The sequence below is a fragment of the Petaurus breviceps genome, unplaced genomic scaffold (assembly GCF_028583685.1).
Source record: "Petaurus breviceps papuanus isolate PSGF00001 unplaced genomic scaffold, PetGlider_PUasm1.0 90808, whole genome shotgun sequence".
Taxonomy (NCBI): Eukaryota; Metazoa; Chordata; class Mammalia; order Diprotodontia; family Petauridae; genus Petaurus; species Petaurus breviceps.
This window is the reverse complement of record NW_027187349.1, coordinates 5577758-5596236: the sequence shown is the minus strand read 5'-3', so window position 1 is coordinate 5596236 and position 18479 is coordinate 5577758. Positions and strand designations below refer to the sequence as shown.

The window sequence follows — 18479 nt, the reverse complement described above, 5'->3', positions numbered from 1 at the left end:
TCTCTCTCTCTCTCTCTCTCTCTCTCTCTCTCTCTCTCTCTCTCTCTCTCTCTCTCTCTCTCTCTCTCTCATCTGTCTATCTACTATAAACCTGTATTCAACTCATTCACAATTCAAATAAAGAGATGACAATAGGCTGTTGATAGAAGCAGTGGCCCATGAGCTGAGGAAAGCCTTGAAGGGAACGCAGGATTTCAAGAGGCAGTGATGAAAAAGGAAGGAGTACTTTCTGGACATGGAAGACAGACCATACAAGGATGTGGAGGCAGTTAAGTCTGCCTATTTTGGACCAGCATATAGTATGATTTGGCTAAAGCGAAGGACCTGTTAAGGGTAGCAAGATTCAGTAATCCTCAAAAAAGGTATACTCAGGTGAGACTCTGAAGGACAATTAATGCCATGCTTTCAGAATGGATTCTTTTCTATAGCAGAAAGAGTAAAATAATCAACACTCTAGAATTATATAAATATGAATTTCATATTCAAATGTAATAGGATAATGTTCTCCCAAATGTGTAATAATTAACTTAGTTATTAATGTTGTTTAATATAAGAAATATTTCAGTTCATACTATATAGAAATTATTCACCTCACATTGGTGCATATTAGTCTCAATATATAAAGTGATCTAATTTGTTGAATCAAAAGTAGTACCTTATAGTGTGTATCATTCATTTCAAATCATTGGTTAACATTACCTAAAATAAAATAAGCAACAAATGGGAATCTGCTAAAACTATATATTTACGGGGTATTGAAATAATATTTTTGGGTTGTTGAAAATGGTTTTCTAACAGTGTATGAATTTGACCAGATCCACAACCCCATTTTACAAGGAGAAAAAAGGAAACTTTTTTGGGGCGGCCAGGTGGTGCAGTAAGAGCCCCAGCCCCAGCGTCGGGAGACCCAGGATCAGTTCAGGCCTCAGATACTTGACACCCACACAAAAATAACTGGCTGTGTAATCCTGAGCAAGTTACTTAACCCCAATTGCTGTTTAAAAAAAAGAGACTTTTTTATTTAACCTCATGAAAAATAAAAATTTAGAGTTTCCCAACATAGGTGTTTATATATCTTTAAATACACACACACACACACACATAAACATGTATATATATATATATATATATATATATATATATATATCCATCCTAAGGGTTTTTTTTCTATTTTCTAGCCTTCTAAGGAGAATAGTCAGGTTCTTTGTAAGCCAAGGCTGACCCCAAGACAACAGAATCATTTTTTTTTCCAACAGCTACATGTTGTGTGCCAATAATCAGTCAACATAAGACAGAACTATCTTAATTTGCATTACACAGAAGGCATGTTAGTCCCATGTTGTTTCTTTTTGTCAATCATACCCATATACTCAGATGATAATTACCATCAGTGGCAATATCTTCAAATCAAGACCACCAGGTGTTTGATCCAGCCCCCAAACCCCCAACATCAATTCACTTCAATAAGTATTTATTAATTACTAGCTATGTGCAAAACATTTCCCTGTACTATTTTGTTATGCTGGTGGGTGAGAAGTAATTGCTTCCTTTGGGTAGGAGTGGTTTGGTGTCAGGTAGTATAGGATAGAAAGTGAATAAATAAGATAAAGAAATTAGTGGAAAAGAGATCCACAATTTACTCCTTTAAATCTTGTCCTCTAATGTAGCAGAAGGAAAATTTGCATTACTTGCCCCTCCCCCCCAAAAAAAACCTTCAGTCCCTTCAGTTTTTTTTTTCAAATGTGAAACAAAACTATTGTATGGAAACTGAAGTCAAAGTACAATAATGATAATTAAATAATTCTGAACTTGACTTTGGCATAGATTTTAAACAACCAAGTAGAGCTTTTGAAGGAGGTATGAGTGCGGTATTGGGTCCAAACCTGTGATTTTTTACTCTAGACCAGAGGTGTCCCACATGAGGCATGGCTGAATGCTGCATGCAACTCTCCTGAGGGCTTCTTATCACCTGAAACAGATTAAAATATAATTGGTAAATATTTAACAAAATGAATAAAAATACAATGGAAATATTTTTTCTAAGTGAATAAAATACAGCAGAACACAGATAATATCAATATGTGGTTTTCTAAGTCAGTACGCTGCCCACAGGAATCCTAAATATATTTTAGAGACCCCTGTTTCTGTTTGAGTTGACATGTAGACAACTCTTAGTGAGGAAACACCCTTGACCAATGCAGTTTGGCAACTATTCTGCAACTTATACCTAGTCTTAGAGAATTGAATGAGGCACCAAAAGGTCAGCTAAGTGATACGCCTAGGGCTATGTATCCAGTATAGCTTAAAAGTGGTCCTTGAACATGGGTCTTCCTGATGAACAATCACACCTCTGTATTCCTCAGTTCAGGCAGCTACTCTTTCAAAAAAGGCAAGTTTAATATAAAAGAGACACAAAGAATATACCCTATGATCTATTGGTCTCATAGCCAGAGCTGTACCCTATTGCCAAAATCAAAAGAAACAAAAAGGTAGATCCATAAAAAAGTTTGAAGAAAATTTATTTGCATTTGCAAAAAATTATAAACAACCCATTTGCCCAGTATTTGTGGAGTGGTGGAATAAATTGTGGCTTATGAGAATAATGGAATATTATTTCCCCATAAGAAATTATAGATATGAAAATTAATATAAAGAATTATTTGATGGAATAGAGTAAAGAAAGTAATATCAGAGTAATGACATAGACATTTGACAGACTGTGTTGAAGAAAAAAATAACAGTTACAAAATCTGAAAAAAATACATAGAAAGAAGAAAAATATATAGAGAAGAAAAGAACGGGGAGAAAACATGTGTTACAGCAAGGTTATTATCTCAGCCAGAGGCACATTAAAAAAAAAATCTCATGAATAATTAAATGTTTTAGGTACAATCAGTTTTATTTATGCATTTGAATTTTTGATGGTTATAGTTAAGAAAAATTAAAACAAAATAAAAAGGTAGGTTGAATATTTCTTAGAGATATATTAAATAACTTCAAATCAAGTTTGCTTTACTTGATATGTATGTCTTTCTCTGCCCAGGTCTGGTAATAACTAGAACATATGGATAGTTTCTGTTGAGGTAACAAAGCTATTTGGTGAATCTGAATAAAATTAATGATTTCCATGTATATGTATTCTTATATTATAATTTTATTGCAGCGTTTTTTGGCTAATTAGTAGATTTTAAAACAACAAGGAGGTCTGAACCTTTTGCAAAAAAAATAAGTTATTAATAGAAACTAAGTTTCTTAAGGTCAGATTTTATTATTTTCTTCTTTTTCTCAGAGTTTGGCAGAGTGCCCAGCACATATTAGCGATTAAAAATGTTTATTGATTCGTTGATTTGTCACATTTCAGCTAAATGTCTACTGTGTCAAATTTTTGGTATGAAGGTTTATGGAAACTTAAATAGTGATTTAAGATACATCATAATGTGTAACTCATTTTATTAACAGTGAAGGCAGCCTCACAAAACTGTATAGGCAGAAAGTTGTAGCCAGTTCTCTCTTTCTACAAACTACTTATTGACTTGCCATAAATTGATACCAACTGGTCATGTCATCTACCTCTACAGCAATGTTAAAGAAATAGACAAAAGATCTTCAAGGAAACACATTGATGTAGCAACAAAGAAAATCTACAGTGATGAGGAAGAAACGAGAGCAGTTTCTAAAATCCTGTAGTATAGAACAGGAAATAAGAAATTAATGTCTATTAAAAAGGATAGCATTAGGACAAAAAATATGGTTCAGTAGTAGATTTCAAATTCAAGCAGTGAAAAAAAGACATTTTTAGGAGAGAAGCAAAGCAGGAGTAAATATGTGTATACATATCATCAAATGTTTCACTTGTAGAGCAGATAGGGAGCAAAATGGAAATATCATGGATTAACTGTTGAAGGTGGGTATATAATATCCTTAGCACAGATATATAGGAGCCTAATGGAGTGAGAAGAATAGACAGAAAGTATTAGTGTAATGGGGCAGGAGAAAAGCCAGGCATATCAGATTGGAAGGGGGGAATGGGGCCACCTTGATCCTTCTCACAGGTGATTGATGCTTCTGTGAAAGACATACCTCATCATGCCTTGATGACAGTCATTATGAAACCATCCTCTCTTATTTGGGTCATTCTAGCTCTCAGAAAGTATCAACAACCATAATGCAATTGAGGATTTCTTTTTTGAAAAGGGGGAAGGGGGAGAGAAATTTACTGAAGAGAGTGTATTTTTTGGTACACCAAACTTGAAAATTATCATGGGAAAATGTGGATGTGAACATAATCAGAGAATCTAAGCAAAATATAAAGGAAAAGCAAAGCAAAAAAAAAATTGGGCAGAGTCCTGTTGGACCAGTTATTTCCACAAAGCATAGTTTACTAATTTGTTTTCCTTTGAAGCCATGCAAATGCATGAAACTCATGTATTCCAGGCAGTTGGCCATGTATGACCTCCAAATGAGCAGCATGGTGCTAGTTGCTGCCACGTGACACTGATGTCCAGTAGTCCCTCAGTCAATCAGTCAATTCCCCTGTCAATCAGTCAAACAATACATATTTATTAAATGTTTTCTATGTGCCACATACTGTGCTATGCATTGTGAATACAAAGAAAAAGCCAAGCCCTCTACCCTTGAGATGTTCACTTTCTTAGAGGGGAGACAGCATGTAAATGACTAAATACATACAAAATATATGCAGAGTAGAACAAAGGTAATCTCAGAGGGAAGGTACTAACAGCCCAGAGGACAAGGAAAAGCTTCTGTAGAACACGAAATTTCCCCTGACTCTTGAAGGAATCAGGCATTCCAAGAGACCATTTGAAACTTTCTTCCACAAATAATTTTGAAATAAAATACAATTTTATACTCCAGTTTTATGCATATACCTTATTATTAAGATAAATTTAATGACCTGCTTGTACAAGAGTCAAGCTGATTATGGTATTTTAAAAGATACTGAATTTTGTACATTGACATCCTCTTCCTCCTTGGGAACCATTCCCCTTCCCAGCAGAGTAACATATAATTATTGTGGTTGCCTCAAACTCTTAAAATATTTGAATGAACTTCTTCTCAGTAGGTTCAATAAAAATTTAGCTCTATAAACATTTATTGAGATAAATAAATTCTATTAAGTTCTTTCATGTAAAAGGCCCATAACCATATTATTTTTTATATGCTTGCTACTAAAGGCAGTTTCCCAAAGTCAAACTGATAGAGAGCCTACATGTTCTAATGAAGTCATCTGTACAATGTACATATGTACAATTTACATATGAATATGAGGAAGGCATGCAGCACTGTGGGAGTTCCCATACACTTACCCATCCACCATGGTGAGGCCATAGATGAGAGTCCCACAGAATGGACAGGTACAGATGGGTTGTGATTTGCATCTTTGGAGTAAATATCCATATTGATGTATGACAGTATTTGCTACCAGAGAATATGATAGGATAGAAGACACCTAATAACAATGGTAATCATACAGTTTTATGACATTTCTTTTTTTTTTTTAAGCAATTGGGGTTAAGTAACTTGCTCAAGGTTACACGGCCAGTTATTTCTGGGTGTGGTGCTGAGTATCTGAGCCCGGATTTGATCCAGGTCATCCCGACACTGGAGCCAGTGCTCTTACTTGCTGAGCCACCTGGCCGCCCGTAAGCAATTGGGGTTAAGTAACTTGCTCAGGGTTACATGGCCAGGTGTTTCTGGGTGGGTGCTAAGTGTCTGAGCCCGGGATTCGATCTCCAGGTCTTCTCAACACTGGAGGCGGTGCTCTTACTCGCTGTGCTACCTGGCCGCCCCAGTTTTATGACATTTCAGAGTTGATGAGGCATTTTCTACAAATGCTACGGCCACAGCAACTGAAGACCAATCACTACTAAAGTCTTTGACACTGTTGAATGGTTCAAAATCAGAAATTGATAGGATTTTTGTCAGTGGAAATGACATTCAAAAGAGGCATTAACCTGATTTGTTGCTGTACCCCAAGAAGCATGAGATTTTTTCATCTGACTTGTACCTGAAATCTTCTAAATGTCTTGTCACTCCCATTATAATGTGAGTTCTATGTGAACACAAACTGTCTTACTTTTCTCTTTGTATCCCCAGTGTTAGGTGTAGTGCTTTGCACATAGTATATGTTGAATAAATACATTATTCATTCATTTAGTTTTTTTTTATCCAATCTGTCAGTTGGAATTCCAAGAAATATTTTTTTCTAGTTTACAGATGATGAAGCTAGGACTCAGAGGGATTAGTGAAATTTATTAGTACTGCAATTCTAGATCAAATTATTAAAGTGATATGTTTGTGAGCACTTAAAAGAGGAAAGAGGTGTTAGCATGTCAGTCTCTATTTAGAACATGCCTTTTTTGAAAAAAAAAATAAGGTTGGCATTGGAGGGGAGCTTGCCTAGTTGGCATAGAAATGTTTATTCAGAACTAAGCCCTAAGTGACATAAAGTTTGGAGATAGGCCATTTGGAGAGAATTTCCAGTCATTTGTCCTGATTAGAGATCAAATATCATAGATCTAGAAATTCAAGGGATGTGGAAGGTCATCTAGTTCAGCCCTTCCATTTTACAGATGAAGAAACTGAGGCCCCAAGAAGCTAAGTTATTAAGGTCATATAGCTAGAAAACGGCAGCGATGAGATTTGAACTCAGGCTCTCTGACTTTAAGTTCAATACTATTTATACTGCACCATGCTAAAAAGGAGTAGAGAAAGAGAAGATGTGAGAAAGAACCTTATTAATGCAGTTACCAGAGAAAATATTTGGCATTTACTTCACTGTTTGTTGCATAAAATTCTTCACAAAGAAGGTGAATTTTTCTCCAGCATATTTCATTTATAAAGTAAGTGACATTAAAAGAAATTCTCATATGAAGGGGAAAATTCTAATCAGAAAATATTTGATGAGCCCATATTTTTATGTAAGGCATCTGTTTTTGGAGGTGTGGGGACAGAAATGTAAATAAGCTCTAAGAACTTGTAATCTAATGGGGGAGGTGGCATGTGTACAGATGACTAAAACAAGGCAGTATGTGTTAAGTTCCATAGGAAAGATATAAAGGCTTTTAGCAGTTCAGAATAAGGAATGATCATTTTTGCCTGGAGAGAAACAGGTAAGGCCAAATCATTCTACTACCTGTTCCCTGAAATTGACATTCCACTTTCTGTCTCCAAGGTTTTCCACAGTTAGTCCCTCCAATGGCTGAAATGTATTCTCCTATCACTTTTGACCCTTTGTACTTCCAGCTTCCTTAAAGGCTCAACTCCAGTGCCAACCACTATATTAGGGCTTTCCTGATGCTACTCCCCAACTTTCTAGATTCCTCCCTCTTGAAATTACTTTATTTGTCTTCATGTATCCACTATCTCACCTGTCAAGTAAAATATAAGCTCTTGAGGACAATAGATTGAGGTCAAAAATAATCCGAGTATGTGCATGTGCATGCATGTGTGTGTGTGTGTGTGTGTGTGTGTGTCTTCCCACTTGGTAAATAAATATATGTTGAATTGAAGGCTTTATGGAGGAGAGAACATTAGAGTTGGACCTTCAGTCATTGGAAGGACTTTAAAGGTTGAAAATGGAAGAAGAAAAAAAGGGAGGCATTCCAGGTAGAAGAAAATCACAATGGCAAAAGCATAAAGATAGAAAAGTATAATCTAGTTATATTTAATTATCTTCTTTTTATTATTGTCAGTGTTTCTGGTACAGAAATAGTAAGAAATACAGAGAGTGAAACATACAGAAGTATAGTTGTAAAAATTAGGGGGTCCTTTTTTCTTTTTCTTTCTTGATTTTTACTTCTCAGCCCTTCTCTACACCCCTCTGTTATCTATGCTAAATATAAAGAAAGGTAAATGAAAGCTGGCATTGTTTGGGTCCTTGAAACTGTAAAGACAACATACAAATGAGGTTTTAGTGGCAGATTAAAGTATGAGCCTCACGTTTTCTTATATTTATTGAGTCATTAAGAGTAGGCCATATGGTTGTCTTCTGTCTTAACTGTTAATGTTTCTCCAAGTTCATTACTCAGCGGGAATCTGCTTAGTGGATGATTGAACTTACTCTTTATAGTCAACTCCCGATTATCTATGATCATTTAGGTAATCAGAGAATTATCTAGTTTGTAGATCATGGGGATTTAGCTGGTTCTTCTGTCCTCCTACCACTTACCTTTTGGCAGCTTCTCTCCTCATTAGCCCATCACCAAATAGTAAGCTAGAGATGATAAAATGAAACTTGATCAATAAGGGAGACTTTTCTAGCAGCTCCTTTAACATACTTACTAGGGGAAGGGAATGAAATTACTATCTAATATTGATTTGTGGAATTATTTGCAGGTACCATCTGTTCATGTTCTTCTCATCCCTAATTATACTCTTTCCCACTCTCACCTTTAACACTTTTGTGCATATTATATATTATATATATATGTATATATCTCATATATTATACACATATACATGCATCATAGAAAATGGAAAGTTGACCTTTACTAAATGGCTGGGAGAGCATGATGTCTTCTGAAAAGCTCTTCTCAAAATGAGGCAGTATATCAATTATTCTATTCACATGAGTATATTAATTAACCACTTTGTATTTTAGTTTTTCTTTTTAAATGGTTATTGTAATACTTGACATTTCAATTGTTGTGGGGATTAATGATTAAATGCTTATAAAGTTTTATGAGTTTATAAAATGAAGTACACTTTGCGGAGGTCAAAGATAAAGTTTGTGAATCTATGAAAGGCTATTTGGTCCTTGTTCCTATATAGATAAGCCTGGACTTAATTTAATTTGTCTCTTATTTGTCCTGAGAATATGGTATATTTATCTTTCGAATACACTCTGTCTACATTTCTTCCACTTTTAATATGTCATGCCTACTGAAAGGCCAACTATTGTTTTATATATACCACTAAGTTCATTAAATGACTTTCACATCTAAAGTTCTTGTTCTTCATACTGCCTAGTTCAATAACATGTGTGTGAATTCATTTGAAGATAGTTTGTTGACTTTATTTTAATTTGGTATCCCTACTCGATTATACCAGTGAATGTATTATCTCATTTATATGGGTACTGTCATCAGTGGTACCAATTGCAACCCATCTCCTTTTCATATCTTTTAACAGTCTTCTCTATGTTCTCCTGAAAATCCTCCCTGGACTGGGCAGCTAAGTAGCATAGTGAATAGAGGACTGGTCTGGAGTCAGGAGGACCTGAGTTCAAATCTGGATCCAGACATTTGACACACACACAAAAAAACAAACCGTGTGACCTTGGGCAAGTCACTTAACCCCAATTGCCCTACCTTTCCCCTTCCAGAAAGAAAGAAAGAAAGAGAGAGAGGGAGAGAGGGAAGAAGGAAGGAAGGAAGGAAGGAAGGAAGGAAGGAAGGAAGGAAGGAAGGAAGGAAGGAAGGAAGGAAGGAAGGAAGGAAGGAAGGAAGGAAGGAAGAAAGGAAGGAAGGAAGGAAGGAAAAAAAAATCCTTCCCAGGGACCTATCCAACATGCTTAGAGCCTTTTTCTGTATATCTTGAAATTATCAGGATCCATATGGAGCATATAAACTGCCCTCGTTCTTGGTACATGACATACCTACCTACTTTTCCATTCATGTATCTCTGATTATATCTTTTATGACAGAAAAAAGCAAAAAAGTGTCTCTTTTCTATATTATCTCAGTTCCTTTTGGGCAAGAAACTTAACCTCTCTAGGCCTCAGTGCCCTCATCTATAAAATCAGTGGGTTAGATTGGGTGACTTCCAAAGTCTATGCCAACTCTCAATTTGTGACCTTATAATCCTTCTCTGATGCCCCATCATGACATAGAGGTAACTTTAAATTCTCAGTGGCAATGCCAGCAATGTGTAAACTCCATCAACCTCTACCACTAGAAAAGCTTTGAGTACAAGTAATCAATAAATAAACATTTATCAAATGTATACCGTGTTCCAGGCACTGTGCTAATCATTTTGTATCCAAAAAGAAGGCAAAAGGCAGTCCCTACCATCAACAGTCAAAAGGCAGAATGCATCATAGACTAATTTTATTTTCCAAAAACCACTATCATTCTTTTTTTTTTTCTCCCCTTTGTAGCTAACCTCCTTGAAAAGGCCATCTGCATTCAATAATATGCCTCCAGTTTCACTCCTCTCACTCTCAGTTCTTACAATTCAGCTTCCAACTTTATCATTCCACTGAAACTATTCTCTCCAAAGTTATTAGTGATCTCTTAGTTGCAAAATTCAATGGCCATTTTTCTCATCAACCTCTCCAGAGTTTTTGATACTATTGATCATACCCTCCTTCTGTATAACTTTTCCAAACACCACTGTCTTCCAGTTCTTCTCTTATCTGACCATCCCTTCTCAGTTTCATTTTTTGGATCCTTCTCTAGATCACACTTCCCCATTGTATGTGTCCCTTGGAATTCTGTCCTAGACCCTCTTCTCTTTCTCTATACTACTTAACTTGGTGATGTAGTATTCTGATACTACTGCTACTACTACTAATGGTTGATCTCATCAGCTTCTATGACTTTAATTACCATCTCTATGCTGATGATTTTCAAATTTCCTACTGTAGCAGCAAGCACCCCAGAGTCCCCAGGGTGGCTACCAACACAGGTTCTTAGATCTGCTTTGATAGAGGAAAGCAACTCAAAATGGGTTAACAAGCGTACTTTAATCAGTCAAATATGTATCGTTTACCTCGTTCAGGGGACAAAGCACCCCGAACTTCAGAGTATACAGACAGAATTATCAAGACAGAGAAACAGATCAAGTAGACAGGTTTCTAAAATGTCCAACCATTACATCCATACGAAATCAACATCTGGGTTTTTCAAAGCCGGGGGGCTCTCAACAACGGCTTCCCAGAGTCTCATCTGATCAAATCACAGAACACTTCTCAAAGTGAGCCCCAAAGCAAAGCCTCACATCAGGGATTATATAGCCTTCTCCTGGCTCAGAGAATGTAACAACCTTCTGGACCCACTGGCCAATCAAAAAGTATCTACTGAAAAACAAGCCTCCCACCCCAGGCTCCAGGTGCACTTTAGCCTAGGGGCAGGGAAGATCTTAAAAATTTACAATCCTATTACACCTACTCTGCCCCAAACTTTCAGCTGACCTCCAATGTCCCATCTCCAAATACATTTCAAACATCTCAGACTGTATTCCAGTAGACATCTTAAACTAAATATGTCCAAAGCAGAACTCATTATCTATCCCCCAAAACCCTTCCCCTGCTCCTACCTTCCCTATTACTGCATTGTAGATGGGAATACCATCTTCCCAGTCCCTCTGACTCTCAAACTAGCAGTCTTCCTTAACTCCTCACTACCTCTCACTCCCCATCCCCAGCCATTCTTTTGCCAAGGACTGTCAAGGTCGCATTTGCAACATCTCTAGAATACACCTTTTTCTCTCCTCTTACACTGCCCTAACTTTGGTACAGAACTTATCACTTCATGCCTTGGTTATTGCACTCGTCTCCTGGTGGATAAATCTGCCTTAAATCTCTCCATTCCATCTATTTAGCCACATAAGTGATTTTTCAAAAGTGCAGTTCTGACCACACAGTGGTCTCCCCCCCTGCAATAAACTCCTGTGGACTTCCTATTGACTCTAGGAACAAAAACTCTCCAGCATAACCTAACTATCCCCTACATTTCCAGTCTTTTTATACATTACTCTCCTCCATGTATCTTCATTCCAGTGACACTGGCCTGGTTGTTTTACAAACAAGACACCGCCTTTCTCAGCTGCATGCATTCTCACTGGCTGCCACCCATGCCTAGAATGCTCTCCTTCCTCAACTACAGCTCCTGAGATCTTTGGTTTCCTTTAAGTCCCAAGTGAAATCCCGTCTTTTATTTCCCAAACCCTTTTAATTATAGTGCCTTTCCTCTATTTATCATTTCCCATTTTTCCTTCATATAACTATTATTACACATTTCTTTGTACATTGTTTACCCCATTATACCATAAGCTCTTTGAGGTCAAGGATTGTCTTTTGCCTCCTTTTATATCCCTACTTCTTAGCACCATACGTGGCACATAATAGGTATTTAATAAATGTTTATTGTTTGACTGTGACATGGATAAGATCTTAGATGAATCAATGTGGAGATAATATGCTTACCTTATTAGTCATATCAGAATATAAAGAAAATATCATACTCTCATTGCATCATTCTTTACCTCTGTGTCTTGACAGTTGACCATTTCTTCTTCCTATATACTCTCTCCTCTATGTTGTTGTTTTTAATGACACTACCCTCTCCTGGTTCTTTTCCTATGAATCTTACCATTTCTCCTAAGTCTTCTTTACTGATCATTACCTGGCAGGGTTCTCTCCTAGACCTCTTCTCTTTTCTCCTCTATTCACACGCTTGATGATCTCAGCAGTTCCCATAGATTAAATGGTCATCCCAGTCCTGGAAATGTCTCCCTCACCTGTCTCCTGAGTTCCAGGCTTGTACTACCAGCTAGCTGCTAGCTGAATCTTTCTTCCTGCATGTCCCATAAGCATTTCTTCCCAACTTCTTTTTTTCCTGTGGAGGTTACCAGCAACCTTCCAGTTGTCCAAATTCAAAACCTTGGAGGCATTCTCAAATTTTATGACTCACCTACCCTACAATATCCAATTCATTACTAAGTCCTATAGCAACCATCTAAGTTCAAGGGCTGATCACATCTCACCTGAACTTTTGCCTCATTCTCTTAATCATTCTCCTTTTCTCCAATTTCTCACATCTCTAATCTCCATACAATTGCCTAGGTGCTCTTTGACAAGGGCAGATCCAACCATATTATAATGTTTCTGTATCTTTTCCTCCCCCTTCCAAAGCTTCAGTGGTTCCTAATTGCCTTAAGGATAATTATGCAATCTCCTGTCTGGCAATTAAAACTCTTCAAAGTTTTATACTTTTAGTTTGGTGGAGGTGCTTGTTTTTAAAGCAATATATGAACATGGGATTTACCGTTAAGACAATATATTTTGACTTTGGATGATATGATGATCAAAGCAATGTCTTTTTTGAGTGAATTCCATGAACAGGGTATTCTGAAGATGTTGATCTCTAAATAATTAATTTTGAGCATTTCATTACCTCCATGGTGTAAGCTCTTTGTTTGTATTCTGTCAGTGGGCAATGTGCTGGTAAATCTGACTTCTGCTATGAAAGGATTAATTAAATTTGGCCAGTTAACTTTTTGCTCACCAATCAAGATAGAAGACAGCAGTTCTGAGTAGAATTAGGTAGTAAAAGTTATTCCAGGGTGAAGTAGAGATTAAAGGAGTATTTTAAATGTCAGTCCAAATCAAATTCTACCCTTATTGACAGGCAGATCTCATTTACTCTAACTTGTAATTTTACTATGAATAAAATATTGTAAGTTTTGGTTTACAGTCTTGCAACATTTCTAAAACCAGGATTTACTGTTTTAACTCTGACATTTTCTCTTTAAATTTTTATCACTTTTTGTTTTTGTTTTCTGAATCAATGGAATGCTTCCCCCAAAAGAGGGAAAAAATGAAATTAATCAAATTGAGAGAAAGAAAAAAAAAGTAGACAATGTTGACCGTCCTTAATATTTTTAATATATTTCTCCCCTTCTACCTTCCTCAGGTCAATCTGTCTACACCAGAGATTTTTAACTGTTTTTGTTTCATGAACCCCTTTAGCAATCTGTGAACTCTCTCCCAGAATAATGTTTTTAAGTATATAAAATAATAGGATCAAAAAGGAAACCAATTACATTAAAATATAGTTATCAAATTTTTTTTAAAACAACTTCCTGTATACTAAATTAGGAAATCCTGTTGAAGGAAATATAAGTAGAACTCTGAGAGTTAGAAATGAAACCGTAATTTCCTCAGTGTAAGTACTACTCCATTGATACAAAAATAATTCATTCATACTCTCTCATTCTGTATGATTTTTATCCATAAAGTATCCAATCAATGCACTAGAAACTTTCCCTTGGAAACAAGATATACAGGCACTGGGGTATAGAAATCCATCTTGCCCCACTAGAAAATCAGAGGGGGAATGGGGGCGGATATAAGAGAGAGCAGATTGGGGAAGGGGTTTTCAGTAGTATTGCTATTTTGGGGTGGGGGTAGGGGAAAGACGGGGAGAAAATTTATAACTCAAAATCTTATGGAAATGAATGTTGAAAACTAAAAATAAACAAAAAAGGTGTTAAAAAATATTAAAATAAAGAAAGAAAATTTCCCTTGGTTCTTTTAATATGTTCCATAGTTCTCAGACTGTCTCTTTTATGTCTTATTTCCTCTGCATGACTCTCTATACCTATAATAAACCTGGTCATACTTTTCTAGAAATTTGCATAGTACTAAATACATGCCCTTTTTAACATATTTAGTGCCACTTATGAACAAGTCATCATTCATAATATGATATAGCTTATTTGTCATCCTTCATGTGCATTGTTCTGTGAATTGGTCGCAATTTTTATTCTACTGAGGCCACAGTATTTCAAGAGTCACAGCCACATTGCATCACATAGGGAAAGTTAATGTTAAAACATGAGGGTTTTCTGTCATGTAGTGATTGTAGGGTTGTTGAAAGCACTGCTCAGTTTCTCCAGTGCAGTCTAGTCTGTCCTCTTCATTTTATTTATTTCTGAAACCACACATTTCTGAGGCCCATCTGTTGTGTTTATCTAAGCCACTCTGAGTTGCCTAATTATGAAATTGTGAAAAATTGAATTTTCCCACTTTGTTTTTTCATTATGCATTGTTAGATCAATCTCATTTGAGTGGCTGTAGATCTCCTTTATGAGGCCGTGTTTTGTTTTGAGCCTCTCTGAATAAAGTGATTATATCCCAAGTCACTTCTGAGAAGGAACCTTCTCTGAACTTTGGAATGTATGAGAAATACTTTGTGAAGAATCTTTAAGTTGCTGCAATTTGCCCTACTGAATCAAGAGTTTTTCTTTTGGGAATTATCAGACAATAAGTATAGCAAGATCACATACTTTCTATATATTTCATTCATTTGTGTGATTGTGAATATGTTGAACTTTGTGGAAATTCATGTTTCCTTCTCATACTTCCATTAAAGGAATCTCTCATTCAAACTCTCTCTTGCTGTCTGTCTTGTTCACCATCTATCTTTCTGTTTCACTTTCTCTGCCTCCTGCCTCTCTCTCCCATCTCACCCTGTGCCCTCCTCACCCTCCCCCCATGATATATGTGCGATTATGAATAAGTTTTTGAGGAATATGTGGGTTTATATAGCCTTAATTTCTATAAGTCGTAGACGCCTGGTCTTTTTTTTTTAGCCCCTAAATCTTAAAAATAAAACTCTACAAACTATGCAAGTTATATGAACTACTTCTGCAGTTGCTGGTTAGTGCATAGAAAAGTCAACACTTAGTGCCAATTTGTTATTCCTTCCCTCACTGGCTCCTTACCGCTCCAGTCCCAGTGATTTGGTGGTTGCATTTTTCAGTAGAATGAACTTCTGCCTTTAAATATGGGCAACCAGTTTTCTGAAGCCACTTGAGCCTTGGCAGATATAGAAGGAATAAGAGAGCAAAGCAAAAATTTTCTCAAGTTACATTTCCATTGTCCATTCTCATAAATATTGTCCTTATAGGTATGTAGTTGATGATGTCTTATTGATCACTTTTTGGAGGAACAATATCATTTTGATCTTTCTCATTATATCAGTATCTTACTTGTGAACATCTCTGGAAAACTGATTCCAGAATGATAACTATGTTCCTTCTAAGATAAATTTCTTTTTTATGTATGAAGTCTCAGGCACTTTTTGAGACTTTATTGTCTTAATGTTTTTAATACTTTGTCACGTAGTAATTAGTGACTAGAGACCAAAATGCTAGATCTGCTATGAAAATAGGTTACCATAGAAATGCTGGCAAATTTGTTGTATCTTCAGTCTGTTTGATGCTTTATATCCAGCTCCACCTTTTAAGTGCCCTTGAATAATTTTATTTATTTGGTATTTATGAAATACTACTTTTATTTTATTTAAGATTGTTTGCTTTTTAAAATAATATTTTATTTTTTCCCAATTACATGTAAAAACTTTTTTAACATTCATTTTTTTAAATTTACTTTCAAATTCTCCCCCTCCCTTTCTTTTCCACTCTTGAGACAGTAATTTTATATGTTGTACATGTGAAATTATGTAAAACATATTTCCATACTTATTCTTAAAATATTTTAGTTATGCTAGATCTCACAACTTGCTCTCCATAAGCTTTTTTTGTTTTTCACTTTTGCTTTTTCTTAACAGTCTATGAAGTTACACACCTTATAATATTCTGTTTTACTTTCTTGTAATGCTTTTGAAAACAAATTGTCTTCTGAAGCAGTGTTACTAGGTCTCTGTTTGGGAAGGAAATGGAGTTTTTGTTGTTATTTTGCAGAAATATTTTGAAATCTTTTGAATCCCTCATCATGATAACTATTTTACATCAGAAATGATTATTAAGTTCAATGTCTTTATTTTTTGCCACCTCTATTATTTTAACTTGTCAGATTAAAAAAAAAACACAGAGGTCAAGTAGGAATGACTGCTATTGAATGCATTGCTGTCTTCTCATCTTTCACTCTCTCTTTTTTTTAAAGAATGTGTTTATGATATAAAGACTTAAGTCTTCTTAAGAGTTTATAATTGAATATAGCTGAATAAAAGTACATTCAATACCTACTATATGCAAGGCATCGTTTTATGACCTAGGTGTAGAAAGGTGAGAAATGAAAATAACCCTCAATTTGTTTAAATTCTTCTCAAGAAGATTGTCATGCCTCCCATCATCCCTTCTCTCTCTTTGATATTCATTCATACCAAAACTATTGGCCCTAATCCTGCTATTTACTGATATGCTGCAGTCTGTTTTATCCTTAGGAAATTCTCACTACTTCTTTTTCAAAAGCCCTCTACACTTTTTTTTTTAAAGCAATCGGGGTTAAGTAACTTGCTCAAGATTACACGACCAGGTGTTTCTGGGTGGATGCTAAGTGTCTGAGCCCGGGATTCGATCCCCAGGTCATCCCGACAGTGGGGCCGGTGCTCTTACTCGCTGTGCTACCTGGCCGCCCCATAAGCCCTCTACATTTGTTACCTCTACTTCTCCTCTCATTCCTAAATCCTTTATTGTTGTTATTATTGTTGTCATTTTAGTCATGTCTGACTCTGTGAGCCCATTTTGGATTTTCTTAGTAGAGATACTGGAGGGGCTTGGGTTGGGTTGTGGGTTTTTTTTTTTTGCCATGTTCTTCTCTAGCTCATTTTCCAGATGAGGAAACTGAGGCAAACAAGGTTAAGTGTCACACAGGTAGTATCTGAGGCCAGATTCAAACTCAAGATGAGTCTTCCTGACACTAGACCTAGCCCTCTATCCACTGAACCATTTAACTACGTCCCAAAGCCTTCACACCAGGCAGTCATCTCACTCCATTCTAACCTGAAACTGCTCCCTCCAGTTACCAACCATATCTTAATTGACAGTGCTAATGACCTTTTCTTGATCCTCCATCCCATTGGTATGCATGTGTATGTTACAAAGGTGAAATTAATTTAGCTACTTGGAAAATGTACAGTTAAATAATGTTAATCACAGTCAGTGCATTTAACTGTTAAGCAGTTGTTTTGTGTATATACATATACATGTATATGTTAATATACATAAGCATATACATATACTTGATTTAGTGGAAGAGTTGTTACACACTCCTTAGCAGATTCCAATCCATGGCCACTGTGTTGCTGTCTATATCAACCAACACCTCTTCTGGGCTTCCCTCTACCAAAGAGTATAAAAATAACCATGTAAAGTGAATTGTCTCTAATTTCAGATCAGCAGAAAATTTTCATAAAAATTTATTCTTATTTCTTTTTGTGACTCTGCTTAATGGATTGTATCATGCCTTAATTTCCTTTCTATTTCTGGATATTTTAGTTTCATTTTTGTATAAAGGAGGAACAGCATGAAGGCCAGTTTGACCAGACTACATAGTACAGGAAGTGATGTTTAATAAGGTAGGACAGGTAAGTTGGGACCATGTTGTAAAAGACTTTAAAAGCTAAAGGAGTGGCATTCATATTTGTTTCTGGAATCAATAGGCAGCCTTTGGAGTTGTTTGAATAGTTCATGGAAGATGAGGACAGGGTCACACCTGTGCCCTTGCAAAATTACTTTGACACATATGTGGATAATAGATTGGAGTGCAAGGAGATGTGAAAAAAAGATTCCAATTAGGAAGCCACTGCAGTTATCCAAGTGAAAGGAGATGAGAGCCTGTACTAGAGCAGTTGCTGTGTGATTGGAAGAGAGATGGATGGAAGTGATGTTGTAAGGCTAGAAATGACAAGATTTGGCAACTGTTTATGTATATGTGGTGACAGAAAGTGAGACGTCTGATGAAAATGAGGCTGAGAATCAGGGTGACT

The 18479-nt window shown here is 36.2% G+C and overlaps 1 protein-coding gene and 1 long non-coding RNA gene across 4 annotated transcripts in view; one reads left to right on the top strand and one right to left on the bottom strand.

Moving 5' to 3' along the window:
* The window catches only part of LOC138147804 (uncharacterized), a 10990-nt gene extending 8291 nt beyond the window's left edge, over positions 1-2699 (bottom strand). The window contains exon 1 of the long non-coding RNA XR_011164896.1: positions 1884-2699. This is a non-coding gene — a long non-coding RNA (uncharacterized lncRNA). The remainder of the gene's footprint in view (positions 1-1883) is intronic.
* PRKN (parkin RBR E3 ubiquitin protein ligase) overlaps positions 1-18479 on the top strand; it is a 1996139-nt gene that overhangs the window by 994360 nt on the left and 983300 nt on the right. The window lies entirely within an intron of this gene.